This window comes from Canis aureus, chromosome 9, assembly GCF_053574225.1.
Source record: "Canis aureus isolate CA01 chromosome 9, VMU_Caureus_v.1.0, whole genome shotgun sequence".
Classification (NCBI taxonomy): domain Eukaryota; kingdom Metazoa; phylum Chordata; class Mammalia; order Carnivora; family Canidae; genus Canis; species Canis aureus.
Window position 1 is genome coordinate 9,793,602 of NC_135619.1, and position 15,097 is coordinate 9,808,698.

The window sequence follows — 15,097 nt, forward strand, 5'->3', positions numbered from 1 at the left end:
AGTAAATATCAGAGTGAAACTGTGAAGAAACAAAGTTAAAAAAAGAGAAGCATAAAACAAAGGATGCACTGCTTTTAAAGGAATACCAAGGATCCCTGGGTGGCGCAGCGGTTTAGCGCCTGCCTTTGGCCCTGGGCACGATCATGGAGACCCGGGATCGAATCCCACGTCGGGCTCCCGGTGCATGGAGCCTGCTTCTCCCTCTGCCTGTGTCTCTGCCTCTCTCACTCTCTCTGTGACTATCATAAATAAATAAAAATTAAAAAAAAATAAAGGAATACCAGCCTATAAAGACTAATTATGAAAAAAGAGTAAAACAAAAATTACCAATATCAAGAATTAAAGAGGACATAACCCCAATTCTTGTTGACATCAGAAAGAAAATAAGAAAATATTATGAATAACTGTACAAATTTGACCATTACTTATAGATTTCTAGAAGAAATAAAAACACATTTGTATAGTCTGATACCTATGAAGAAATAGTATATGTTATTTAAAAATCTCACATTTTTAGGACTAAATGACTTTCCTTTATATATTTAAGGAAAGAAATAACATCCATTCTGTACAAACTCAGAGAGTAGAACCAAATTGAGACCATTAATAACTTGATTCAAAAGTGTGACAAAGAGATTGATAGATGGAAATTTTAGGATATTCACCTCTTCTAAATATTGATAAATAAACTTATTTAAAGATGATGTGATTGTGTATAGAGAAATTCCTAAATACTCTATAATCGAACTGTTATAAATGACAAATGAATTTATCAGGTTTGCTCAATAGAAGTCAATGTAACAAAAATGGATTGTATTTCTTTCTATATTATAACAACAAATAGGAAATAAGTAGTAATGACTGTAACAAAACCATTAGATACCTAAGAAGTAATATAACAAAAATATGCAAGAATGATATGTTGAAAATTTTAAGGCCTAGGTAAATAAAGGATGTATACCATGTTCATGTAATTGGAAGATTCATTATTGTAAAGATTTTTAATTATACCATAAATTCATATAGATTCAATATAATTCCTGTATTTGAAGAAATTGATACTAAAATTTACACACAAATGCAAGTAGAAAAAGTAATCATTGAAAACTTGAAAAAGAATAATAAAATAGTAGGACTTACACAAGGAGATATAAAGACATATATAAAGACATTTTAAAGCTATAATTTTGGGAAGCCTGGGTGGTTCAGTGGTTGAGCACCTGCCTTCCTCCCAGGATGTGATCCTGGGGTCTGGGGATCGAGTCCCACATCGGTCTCCCTGAATGGAGCATGCTTCTCCCTTTGCCTGTGTCTCTGCCTCTCTATCTGCGTCTCTCATGAATAAATAAATAAAATCTTTAAAAAAAATAAAGCTTAGTTTTAAAAGTATATTATAGGCAAATGATAGGAAAAAATATATGATGAGATGGTAGAGTGCCTAGAATCAGACCTGTACTTGTACAATCACCTGATTTATGACAAGATTAATTTTCAGGTTTATTGATTATGTAATAGTCTTTTTAGTCCTTTCAGTAAGTGATGCTGTGCCAGTTGGTACCTATATCGGAAAAAATACAGCTCAGTATATCTTTACCTCACACCAGATACAAAAATTAATTACTGATATACTGCTGATATAAATGCAATCAGCAAAACAATAAAGCATTTAGAGGAAAATATAGAACTCTTTTGTGGTCCCACTGTACACAAGGGTTTCTTCAGAAAGACACAAAAAGCATTAGCTATTAAAAAATTGATACATTATAAAATGTTATAATTAAGAACTGCTATTGACTAAAAACCCACGAGGAGAGTTAAAAAGCACCCAAATAATGGGAGGAATTATTAGTAATAGGGTATATGACATATCTATTCAGAGTAGTTTTTAAAAACTACAATAGGAAAAAAGACAAAAGCTGCACTTGAAGAAAGGGGGAAAAGGTTGAAGAAATATTATATAAAAGAGAATGTCCAAATGAAGATTAAATTTTCAACTGCAGTGTTTACCTGGGGAATGCAAATTAAAACTCCCACCTATCACAATGGGGAAAATTGTTAAAAACTATCAAGTACTGGAGAAGAACTGAAGCAACTGGAAGTCTCATACTCTGCTAATGAAAATGTAGTGTATTAATTTAAAAAACTGGCTATATCTACTAAAGTTTAATATGTCCGCATATTATGGTTCAGCTATTCCTCCTATGAATACACCCTGAAAAAAAATGCATATATATAATTCCCTTAAAATATGCTATGTAGTTTGTGCCATCATTAATAATGATAAAAAATCTATAAAGTACACAAGTATTCATTTAACAGCAGGATTGATAAGTATATGGAACTATAATTACACAGTAGAACACTGTATAGCAATGATAATGAAAATACTGCAACTATACACAACACTTTGATCAATTTGGTCACCTTATAAGTGTTTCAGATAAACTTGGATGTCGCTTGCAGGTTAGTTATAGATGCCTCTTATCAGATTGAGTGATTCCAACTTATTACCAATTTTATTTTTTTATTAATTTTTAAAGATGTTATTTATTTTTTCATGAGAGATACACAGAGAGAGGCAGAGACATAAGCAGAGAGAAAAGCAGACTCCATGGAGGGAGCCCGATGTGGGACTCAGTCCCGGGGCCTCCATGATCATGGCCCTGGGCCAAAGGTAGGGATTCAACCTCTGAGCTACCCAGGTGTCCCATATTCCCAATTTTAAAAATTCAGGTTATATGTTATATTTTAAAATCAAGTTTATTGTACCATAAGTTACATACAGAAAAGCAAATAAATCATAGGTATACAGCCTATAACTTTCACAGAGTTAAAACATCTGTGTAATTAGCCCCCAAATCAAGAAGTATAACACTCCAGTAGTCCCCCTCATGCCCTTTCTCTTTTGCTTCTCACTACTCGTATCTGCCTAGAATAACTGATATTCTCACTTCTTTTTTTTGGGGGGGGGGATATTCTCACTTCTAACATTGTATGCTAGTTTTGGCTGTTTCTGGAATGCTTATAAATGATATGATACCATATTTATTGATTTATGACTTCTTATACTCAATATTATGTCTATGAGATATATCCATGTTGTTTTATATACCAGTAGTTGTATCTGTACAGTAAATTAAAATACTATTCTATATAACACCTATCTTTTAATTCCTAGGTACTTTTAATTCAGTTGTGATGTACTTTTTTTGTACATTGAAATAAGTTTTCTGAATCTTAAGAATCATTTCATTTTTCTTAAGAAATATCTGTCTATACTCTTTCTCATTTTGCCCTCATGTGATTATTGTATTCATGTAATGACCATTGTATCAAGTGAATTCTTTCTTATTTGAGCCTCAGGGACAAACTTTTTAAGAGAGAGCTTATTTGTTAATATGTGGTTATAGAAAGCATATATAAATTGTCTTAGGCAATAACATTTTGTGTGTGTGTGTGTGTGTGTGTGCATGTGCGTGTGTGTATCAGTGTAGACTAGTAGTTTCAGTGATTCTTAATTGGGAAGCCATTTTCCCCCAAGGGGACATTAAGGTGATGTCTGGAGACATAATTGTCATAACTCTGAGGGTGCTACAGGCATCTAGTTTATAGAGGCCAACTATGTTGCTAAATATTCTGCAATGCACAGGGCAGCTTCTGGCAGCAAATAATTAAATCAGTAGTACTAAGGATTAGAAACACTTGTAGACTGACTGGATTATTTTAATGGTTGTAAATCTTTTACTGAGCCATGTTTGCAAGAAACATATTTTTGGGGCACCTGGGTGGCTCAGTCAGCTAAGCATCTGCTTTCGGCTCAGGTCATGATCCTGTGGTCCTGGGACTGAGGCTGGCATCATGCTCCTGCTCAGTGGGAAATCTGCTTCTTCCTCTCCCTGAGACCCTCCCACTGTTTGTCCTCTCTTTCTCACTATCTCTCTTCTCAAATAAATAAAATCTTTTTTTTTTTTTTAAAGAGAAACATATTTTTCTAGATGTGTAACCCTTTTATTAAATGTTCATAATCATTGGCTATTTTGTTCTTAGTTTCCTTAGCTATTTTTAATCTCTTTATAATTAAAGCTCTGTTTGCTATTTATTGTTAATATTAACAGTTTGTGGGTGTTTGCATTGGCTTATGCCTTGTGCCAAAGGTATGCTAATCAAACTGATGCTTTTATATTAATTTTGTAGCTTAAGATTTGTGGGACCATACAGTTTGATAGTTTGATTTACAATCTCAGATCCATGTTAGGCTCTGGCCTATTTTAAATTCTTAGAGAGGGCTCTTTATTCATCCAAAGTCCATAGTTTGGATAGTCCATCCAAAGTCGTATATGTTAGTATACATATATCTCCCATCTTTTACTGAAAGCACACTCTCAGCTTTATGAGGGAATATTGGTGATAATTCCTTCTCTTTTTCAAACATAGAGTGTTATCCCCACCTGAGCATTGAAATCCACAATCCTTTATTTGTTAAGGAAAGGAGTGAACTGCTTCCCACCACACTCCAGCCAAGTGATCATTCATGTATCTCCTGTTTTTAGTTCCTTTTTCAATTTCAGTTCCTCCAAATTTCTCATAAGGATCATTTAAATATTGGCCAGGTAGTTAAAAGTATGCTTTAAAATTTAATCCAACATTTCTAGCTACTTGGGATCAGGTGGGTTTGCAAATTACTTAGATCATCATATTGCTGGAAACAGAAGTCGTTCTGCTATTTAAAATAAATAGCATTTTTTGTAAGTTATTTGAAGTAAATTTCTCATCATTTTGACTGAATTTATTTTTGGCATGCCACTTGTGATTTCAAGAGAATACCTTGATTTCATAGGATAAAGCTATAATAATGAAATAGAATAACATCTCTGAAATGTTTCTTCGATAAAAACAGTTTTGTTGATGTCCTAGGACAAAAAAGTCAATGCCAGGCCTTTTTCATTCTCTTATGTCAAATCAAAAATATATGTCAGTTATCTGATGTTGAGGCATTTCTTTTCTTTCTTTCTTTCCTTCTTTCTGTCTTTCTTTGTCTTTCTTTCTTTCTTCTTTCTTTCTTTCTTTCTTTCTTTCTTTCTTTCTTTCTTTCTTTCTCTTTCTTTCTTTCCCTTTCTTTTTCTTTCTTTCTTTCTTTCTTTCTTTCTTTCTTTCTTTCTTTCTTTCTTCTTTCTTTCTTTCTTTCTTTCTTTCTTTCTTTCTTTCTTCTTTCTTTCTTTCTTTCTTTCTTTCTTTCTTTCTTTCTTTCTTTCTTTCTTTCTTTCTTTCTTTCTTTCTTTCTTTCTTTCTTTCTTTTCCTTCCTTCCTTCCTTCCTTCCTTCCTTCCTTCCTTCCTTCCTTCCTTCCTTCTCTTTTCTTTCTTTCTTTTTTAGTTCTTCTGGAGAAGTTCTCATTATAATAGGCAGCTCCCTCCTCATGAATTCTTGTCAGTCTTGGAAAATACAAAAAGTGCTAGCTTTGTTACTATCTAATGAATTTATTTAAGTATTAAAAAAACAGAGTCTTTGTAAAAGTTAAGGTTTTTCAATTATCAGCAACAGTGAATTAACTGCTAACTTAAGTATAAACGTATGAATTTAATGAATAGGTACTAACTTAACTAGAATAAAGGAAAAACCTGAAGAAGTAGGTTTTGAAAAACCAAGAACTACAGCAGTTTTAGGCATGTAGGTTTTAAGAATTATTGTATAGTTTCTTCAGAACTCACAGAATGAAACAGCTCCAACTCTTTTCAATGTTGTCACTCAGGCTGATTGAAATTCTCTGGAGAAGAAATCAGATTGACCTAGCTTTGGTCATGCGTCCACATCTCTTACCCAGCATAAGAAAAGCATCTTTATGAAACGTCTCACAAGGACTCACAAAGGGAAAGCTTGGTTTTTGTATGTATTAGATACAGTAGCAGTGATACTACATAACAAACAACCACAGACTCTCCTTGTCATATAATGACAAAGAATTATTTTTGTTCATGTCTCAGTGTGTTGGCTGATGTTTGGCTGATCTTGGCTGGGCTTATCTGGACTTGGCTCCAGGACAGATGTTGTTCTAGCTCTGCTCCACCCACTTCTTATTTTTTGGGACTTGTGCACGGCAAAGGGACATCTGTTTTCCATGGCAATGGCTGAAGAACATCAAAGACACTGATACAAGTGTCTTTGAAGCCTCTGTGTCTTATCTGCTATCATTCTTCTGACCAAAGGAAATAACAGCCTATGCTGCATCAGTGAGGTGGGAAACTATACTCTGCTCACTATTGGAAAAACTGCCACAGTTAAGAATATAAGTAGGAGGAAATATTGAGAATAAAAAAAAATACGGTCTTCTCCTGCTTCCTAAAGGATGATTTGAGTGATTTAGCAAAAGATTGACAAAAAGATACTAGACTGGAAAAATTTCATATGTACACCACAATGTCTAAGATACTCAAAAAGTGCACTGCATGAAGAAGTGAATGTAGGGAAACTTGGTATTAACTATATTTTAGGGAAGAAAAAGTTTATTTTTTTAAATTGTATATAGTTTAATTTTGTAACATGGTCAGGTTTCAGTTTAGTCTCTCTGTGGGAAATCTGATAATATAATTTTCAAAGGTCACAGGGCTGAAACTAGGGGGCATCAGGTTATTTCCCATGTGTGTGTTTTTTAAAAAAGATTTTATTAATTTATTTATTCATGAAAGACACACACACACACGGAGAGGCAGAGACACAGGCAGAGGGAGAAGCAGGCTCCATGCAGAGAGCCTGATGTGGGACTCGATCCTGGGACTCCAGGATCACGCCCTGGGCCAAAGGCAGGTGCTAAACCGCTGAGCCACCCAGGGATCCCCCTTCCCCTGTGTTTTGCTGTACACCCTCCCTTTCTTTGAAACCATTTATCTCTAGTAGATTAATATGTACATGGTTTCAGTCATATTGGAGAAAAGAAATGTATTTTGGGGATTTCTGAGGTACAATACTGAAGTCTCTTCACATTAACTTTATTCACCAATTCACCAATTTATGCTTTAGTTTCCTAATTCATAATGGTATATGTAAAAAAACATAGGGCCATTATAAAGAAACTACAGGTAAAAAGATGACAGATTGCATTTAAGGTTGTATATGAGTACCTATCCCTTAAAAGAAGTGTTTTCACGGGTTCTGTCCTTAAGTAAGATTGAGGGAAAGAATATAAGAGTTTAGGTAGAGGAAGTAAGATGTAGGAAAACTTCAAAATGTGTATCTCTGTAAGAAGAAAGCAAAACTCTTAAAAGCACCATTTTAAAAATTACTTAGATGGTGTCTTAATTGCCTGGACTCTGTACACTTGAGGTTTGTTACCCTTACTGGAATTTTTCTATATTGGGCATAGTGTCCACCCAGCATCTGCTTGCATTCCCATGGTGATGTGGTTCTTCTTAAATATTTCTTAGGTTTCTTCTCTGTTTAGTTTTCTAATATCTGAATCTGGACCTAATATCCAGGATACTGTCTAGCACGGTATGTGTGCTCTTTAAATTTTAGAGAATGAAGGAAACCAAAAAAAAAAAAAAAGAAAGATAGAAGAAAGAAAGAAAGAAAGAAAGAAAGAAAGAAAGGAAAGAAGAAAGAAAGAAAGAAAGAAAGAAAGAAAGAAAGAAAGAAAGAAAGAAAGAAAGAAAGAAAGAAGAAAGAAGAAAGAAAGAAAGAAAGAAAGAAAGAAAGAAAGAAAGAAAGAAAGAAAGAAAGAAAGAAAGTTAGTTTCAGTTGCCAGTGTATTCTGAAGGGAAAACATTCTATAAGTGCCCATCTGTGGAGAACCTGGGTTTTCCCAGGAGTACACAACACTATACTGTTAGATGATGAGGACTTGGCAGTAGATTTCCACTTTAGAGATTCGGAGTTCTTGTTTGTTGTGACTATCTCCTCTTGGGCTTGTGTGCCTCTTCGTTCTTCTAAGCATGATAGTGATATCAGCTGAATTTCATTCCAACTCTTCTCCTGAAATTGGAAAGCTTTGAATTTCCCCGTTGGCTGTGAGGATCAAGTTTAAATGCTCTTTCAGCCTCTTGCTGCATAGGGAGCCTACAGGATATATTCTGTCCTTGCCATGGAGAACAGGCCTATCAAGCACGCGGTAGAAAACCTAAGGGGGTTGCTTGTATACTGGACTTGGCCAGTGTAGTGAGCAGCTTGCCTCAGCCCTCGTTGCAAACATGTTAATTCAGGCTTAGTTATGCTAAAACCTCGAAGGCCTGCCCTTTAAAAATTAAATCTGTTCTTTCACACAATTATTGGCTGAATATAAATTATACTGAGGCCCTAACTAAAGCTTTGCCACAGCTGTGAGAATAGTTAAGCACAAATCAGCTAGCTTAGCCTGAAAAACCGCCCATGGCATGGGAGAAGTAGAACTTTGGTCACATGTGTTTTGCTTTGCAGTGTGTCAAATTGCTGTCATGGCAAAGGACTGTTTCCTGAATACTATTTCAGAGCTCTGGGCTACTGCCCTTACGGAATGATCCACCTGCAAATTGGCTTATCAGAGAGATTTGAGGGGTTCAAAACTGTATTTTCAAATGATCCAGGGTATTAGTAAATTTGAATACTTATTATTTGGGTCTTTTATGTTTGGATTAGCATTAACAACTGAATAATAAATTAAATTTAACCATATGGAATTGACATTGTTCAACCATTTTTGATCTACAAAAATGGCATTTTCAGCATACTTCAACCTAAATGCTTTGATTTCTAAAGCCACTTAAATAATTCTTATTTTAGTGTTCTAGATATTTTAATCACTAAATTATCACTCAGTTGATAAATATGAACAGTGGGGAAACTGGCTTATCTTGATTCTCCTTTTGAGGCCTTAGAGCTTTGGGGCACATTTTTGCTTTGATTGATATAGTCCTTTAGAAAAGAAAGGAGTCTTCATGCTGATGTGGGAAACAAAGGCAAAGGAAAAATTAAATTTCCTTGCTACCTGCAGCCCCACTGACAAGTCCTTAAAACAGGCAGAGTGACATTCCTCCAGGAACTCAGCTGCCTTGATGTTAATACTTTGCTAAGGGCAAAGAACAATCTTAGCCCGACCCCCAGGATCCTGTAAGTCGACTTTAACATATAAAAATTCCTTTAGAAGCTTCATTTATGTCTACTCATCCCCTCACCCCCCGCCAAGATACATGTTGGCCATCATCCCTTAAGCAAAGCACCCATTGAAATACATTGGAAGGGTCTCATGACTAAGGTTTTATTAGACAGTAATAAATGGCCTTTTCCTAACAATAACTAGCCCCCTGAAGGTCCTGGAAACCTTGCTTCCAAAATTGCTTGGAGTCTTACCCTATCCCTAACTTGAAAGTATGTAATGGGCCACTCCTCATGATCCCAGGGCAGCTCTTTCTGCCCACAGATCCTGTCCCTGTGCATTAATAAAACCGCCTTTTGGCACCAAAGACATCTCAATAATTCTTTCTTGGCTGTCGGGTCTGAACCCTAACATCTTTCTACATCAATGCTATCCTTTTTGTTTGTTTGTTTGTTAATATTTCCCAAGGCAGATGTCCTGAGGGTTAGGTACTCCCAGCTTTTCCTCCTTCTCTGGCTCTTCTCTCTTTCTTTCTTTCTTTCTTTCTTTCTTTCTTTCTTTCTTTCTTTCTTTCTTTCTTTCTTTCTTTCTTTTTCTTTCCTTTTCCTTTCTTTTTAAATATTTATTTTTTTGAGAGTGAGAGCACACATATGTGAAGGGGGGTCAGAGAGAGAGGGAAAGAAGCAGACTCCCCACTGAAACACAGAGCTAGATGCAGGCTGGATCCCATAATCCTGAGATCATGACGAGCCAAAATCAAGAACTGGTTGCCCAACAGACTGAGCCACCCAGGCACCGCTCTGGCTTTTCTCTTTCAAGAAAGGTCCTCATCTTGTTCTCTCTTCTTGGTTGATAGTCTTGCATTAGGTAAGAAGAAAAAATTCTTCAAAGTTTTACTTAGAGTTCTGAAGAGGAACCTAGGCTTCTCTTTCCATAACTCCTAGAAGCCAGAATAAGCTCAAGCAGCTGCTGCTTGCTTCTGAGCCAGGGTACTTCATTGGCAAGAGCTGCCACTGAGTCAGCCCTCCTCTTTACTGATGGTGTCATCCTGAACAGGTTAACCTACCCTATTTGAGGAATAGTCTCATCACCAGTAAAATGAGGTTAATACCACCTTCCTCACAGGACTAATGCAATGACTATGTAATTTATAAGCTATGAAGTATGCTCTGTCTATAGTAGATACTCAATAAACATTACATCCTTTTTATTTCTTTAGGTTCTTCAAACCCAAGAGAAATTTCAAGCAGAAGACTATGAATGTTGCAGACCTTCTTTTCCCTTCTTTTGTCACAGCTGATAGGGGTAACTAGAGAAATTGCAAGGAGTTTTATATTCACTTTTTTCACTAAAAGGTTTATTCCCCTAGTCGTTGGACTCTGATCTAGGAGGGTGGTGTTTGGTGCCTTTGTTGTGTTCCATGGACTTCCTTGAAAAATTTGGAGTAGTTTGTGGAATATGCGGGAAAAGGAACTTGACCAACATGATTTTCCAAAAAAAGTTCAAAATTCAAAAAAGAGTATTTGTGATTGTGCGTATTACTGGTATGAATGCACTTTGCAATATTAGTTATACTATAAATTGAAACTGGTAGTTATAAGTAATACTATTACCATTCTCCAAATGCTAATGAACTCAATTCAAGTGCAGATTTGTATGATATACTTGTACGTATGTCTATGTTAAATTCATTCTGAAAGTCTTGAGGATTGTTAAGGAGAAAGACACATGAAAAACTCTTAAACTAGTGACTGATTATAGAATATATAAGAAATATGAATGGTTTTTATTACCTAATTTAGCATTTTTTCAAATATCTACTAAAAGCACAGCTCTGTGCTAGGAGCACATAGTCTCTCTTGCTGTTCCTTGTCCTGCTCTGTACTTACCTGTATTTCCTTACTCAACCTCTTTGAAAGAGCTCTGAGAAACCTGTAAGCTTTCTTGGAAGTCTCTGCTCAGAAACAGAGAGCTCTCTGTTATATCTTTAGGGAACAGAATGGCTGTGATAGTTGATGGCTGTACTGGGTGCAAATACAGCTATAGAGCTGAGTGAACTGCCAACTGGAAATAGCTCCTTCCTAATTCAAATGAATTTCTTTATTTGTTTAATATTGCCCTCAACTGTTACTATTGCTTTGGGAAAATTCGATTCTCGTTGGAAATACAAGGTTAGAAAGGAGCCTAGAAGCATACAATGTAAGGATGGAAATATCAAATAATCTATAATGTTTATTGTTCAAATCATACTTTTATTTATTTATTTATTTCTTCAGGCTGTTGTATTCTCAGTCCATGAGAAGAGCTAAAGAGAAGCAAATTTTCACTTCAATGCTTGAGAATACATTTTACACATTATATATAACATTGGCGGGATTTAAACTATTTTGAATTTCTGTATTTATTTACTTTTTTTCTCATAATGTTAGATTCTTATCAAAAGTTTTCTTGTTGGGATCCCTGGGTGGCGCAGCGGTTTAGCGCCTGCCTTTGGCCCAAGGCGCGATCCTGGAGACCCGGGATCGAATCCCACGTCGGGCTCCGGGTGCATGGAGCCTGCTTCTCCCTCTGCCTATGTCCCTGCCTCTCTCTCTCTCTCTCTCTGTGTGACTATCATAAATAAATAAAAATTAAAAAAAAAAGTTTTCTTGTTAAGTGAACTTTGGTATAGAATTAATGTTTTCTATCCAGACTTCCCTAGAAAATATAGCAGTTGTGTCACTATGGATTAATGTTATATAACCATGATATACCTACTCATTTGTTGATGACCAATTTTAAAAAGATTCTATAATGTAGAATCCATTATGGAGAATGGGTATAAGAATATGTTTCTTACCTTTTTTCACAAATGAATTGAGAACATCCATTTTGGTTGAATGCATTAATTATTTTTACTAACTTAGTTAAAATATATGGCATAAAAATATAAGACTTAAATAAAAGCAGGTGTATATTTCCAAGCAAAATCCTTTTTACTTTAAAAGAGTTATACTCTGACCAAAGATAACTCAGATAATTGGACTATTGTCTAAATAGCCAATCTATTTTTTTAGATTGATCTTTTTGCTTACAAAATGCAAGTATTCCTTTGGAGAAATTTTCACTAGTTGTTCTGTAGACACACTTATTATGATTACTGATCTTATTTTGTTAATGGTGCATAAAAAATACACAGAGGCTTTTAGGTTAGCTAAATGTTGCACCGTAAATTTTTGAAAGACAGGTACTAGAATCTGCAAGCATATTTTATATAAGCATTAATTTATTCTACTGCATGGTTTTCAGATTATTTATAGTTTTTACCTATTGAACAAAACAAAGAACATTGACCATTGTAAACTGTTTTTTACCAAAACTGCATCCCTATGTCTTCAGGGTCTCTGTAGCTTTCACATATGTACAAGTGGTAAACTCAGTAATGGAGGTATGAAGAGTGAAGGTGATGAAGAGGGAGAAAGTCAAGAATGATTTGTAGAATGATTTTGTGGTGGCAGAAGGGACAAGCGGAGGCTATTTTACTGTCAGAGTTGTCAATGGATGCGAACAAAAGTAAATTTGTTGCTGACAGAATTATATTTGATACTGACAGAATTATATAAAGCTTGAATTATATAAAGATTGAATAATATAAAGCAAAGGGGTTCAGAAAAAATAAAAGAAAATAATAAAAAGCAATGGACAGATAATATGTGGTTTCCTGGCCTCTTTCCTACTTTGTTATGGTTGCTTACAATGATTTCATTAAATTCCATTGAGGAATGAAGATAGAAAAAATTAGGTCATTTAGTAATCTAATAATACTCCATTTATTTTGGTCTATAGTATTCTAGATCTAGGTCTTGGAACAATTCCCAGTGGATATTCTACATACACTCTTAAACTCTTCATCATTCAATAGGAATAGCTTTGTGCCAATAAGCCCTCGGACAAAGATTTATGCCAAAAATCTGTGTTGGATTGGTGATACAGATCTCTAGTCATCACTAATTTCATTTAGAATAAGAATTCCCCCAAAGAGGTGAGTTTTAGCATCTGGGTAGCAGAATCCAATTTAAACCAAGGATACTTAAAAAGGTTGTATTAAGCATGAAATTTATAAATAAAACAAAAAGAAAGAGGTGGAAATCTTGAGCGCCTCCTATGAAATCATCTATATCAATTATTATAGTGTTATGTTCTGAGCTTTCATCACTGAGATATTGCTGACATCCCTGGAAAAAGTATGGATGGGACAGTAGTGTTTTGGGATTCAGTTCCCTCTTCTGTTACCCTCCAATATGAATTGTCTCTCCCCCATTGTTCCTTGGAGAAGCCACACACCTTTAAGTTCCATCTCGTATGAGCTTTCTGCCTCGCCAACACAGATTTTATCAATGCGACTAATATAGTTCTAGGTTTACCTAATGCTATTTACTATTCCACAAATGTACACAATGCAAGAAAATCTTGAAGTCTGGAGGATTGTCTCTCTTTATCGGCAGATAGACTAATGCTTACTAAAAGAACCCCCTGAAAGAAATAACTCAGTGCTGGAGCTACCACTGGAAGGAGGAGAGTTCTGAGAGATTTTCTAGGTATTCAGTAGCTCTAAAGGTTCCTCCTATTTATTTACATAAACATTATGTCTATTCACATAAGCATGCGAATTCACTTAAACATTATAGTTCTTGTTTCTCAGCTTAAGCTGTCATTCAAGCGTAGGGTTAAAAACTATTTCACTCGCAGTATAATAGTGTCTTATTCAGCTTTTACATTGAACTATTTTATTTAAGCTTAATTTCAAAAATATTTTTTAACTCCTTACCTGTGTGCTGTTTGATGGCCAAAAGTAAGTTAAAGGGGCTTAACATTAACATTAAGTATAGTACTCGAGTTAAAAAAATGACCACTATAGAGAGACATTGCAAAAAGTGAATAGTAGGAGCAGGTCAGAATTGGTTGTAGTCTCATTATAGAAGTATGTGTTTGAACTTCACAAGATTTCTATGTATCAACCCAATGCCAGTTTCACAATGAAGTGACAATGAATACTTTGTAAAGCATGAGACATAAGCCATTAAGATAGATTTTGAGCATAACACTGTAAGTAAAATAAATACATAAAGTTAGGATTTCCAAATTTAGACTTTTATTTCCTAATATTTAGGCAGTAATACCAGAGACAGATAGTAGACATATCTTGACAGGAAAATGTCTGTTTCTATACTAGGACTCTCATAGATCTTCATAATTCTGGGAAAAAATATGTGATTTCCTCTAACCAGGAGGTTGGACAAACCAGTAGTTTCAAACAAATAACAATGCAGATGGAATTCCAATATCACCAGCTGATTTAAATGAAACCCAGAGATGCTGTAGGATTCATTTCTTGTTCACTCTTGCCCTTGGTCCAGCTACCAACTCCCACCTACTCCTGAGAAAATACAATTTATAACATCTGTAATAAGGAGAGTAATGCTAATGTTGTGTTCACAATGAGTTTTTACTAAAGAGTTGTTGATTAAAAAAATGAGGACTGTTAATGCAATGCAAATTACATGGAAGGCTTGAGTTAGTGGCATTTATTCACTTAGGCAATGGTTAACTAATCTTTGCTTTTACAAATTAAATCTCCATTCAGAAAGAATTGTTACAAGTTTGGCTGCCAAAGACTTTTTATTATATTTATTCTGAATAATTGAAGGGACACTTATGATCTAGGAACACATTTTGAAATCACTTTTATATATTAATTTTATAAATATACACTGTATCTTCCATTCTGTGAATGGCTCAGATACTTCTTATCTCCTGAAAGTTCAGATTCACTATTCTAGATTGTATTTTTTCATTATTTATTTTATAGCAGCTATCAAATTAACTCAATTATTTTCTTTTACTGGATATTTGAAAAAAAAACTTAGTTATCCTTTCAAGTGAAGTAAACATATGCAACAGTAGCAATGTCAGTATCATTTACTGTTTGGAAGTTTCTTTTCTGGATTGAATGTTACTTAATAGTGTTCTAAAGTCATCATTTCTGCTACATGTCATC

At 34.9% G+C, this 15,097-nt stretch overlaps 1 long non-coding RNA gene across 6 annotated transcripts in view; it reads left to right on the plus strand.

Moving 5' to 3' along the window:
* The window catches only part of LOC144320379 (uncharacterized), a 261,658-nt gene extending 248,909 nt beyond the window's left edge, over positions 1 to 12,749 (plus strand). For all 6 annotated transcript variants that reach the window (XR_013385901.1, XR_013385897.1, XR_013385903.1 and 3 more), the window contains one exon: positions 10,280 to 12,749. This is a non-coding gene — a long non-coding RNA (uncharacterized LOC144320379). The remainder of the gene's footprint in view (positions 1 to 10,279) is intronic.
* The last annotated feature ends 2,348 nt before the right edge of the window (positions 12,750 to 15,097 follow it).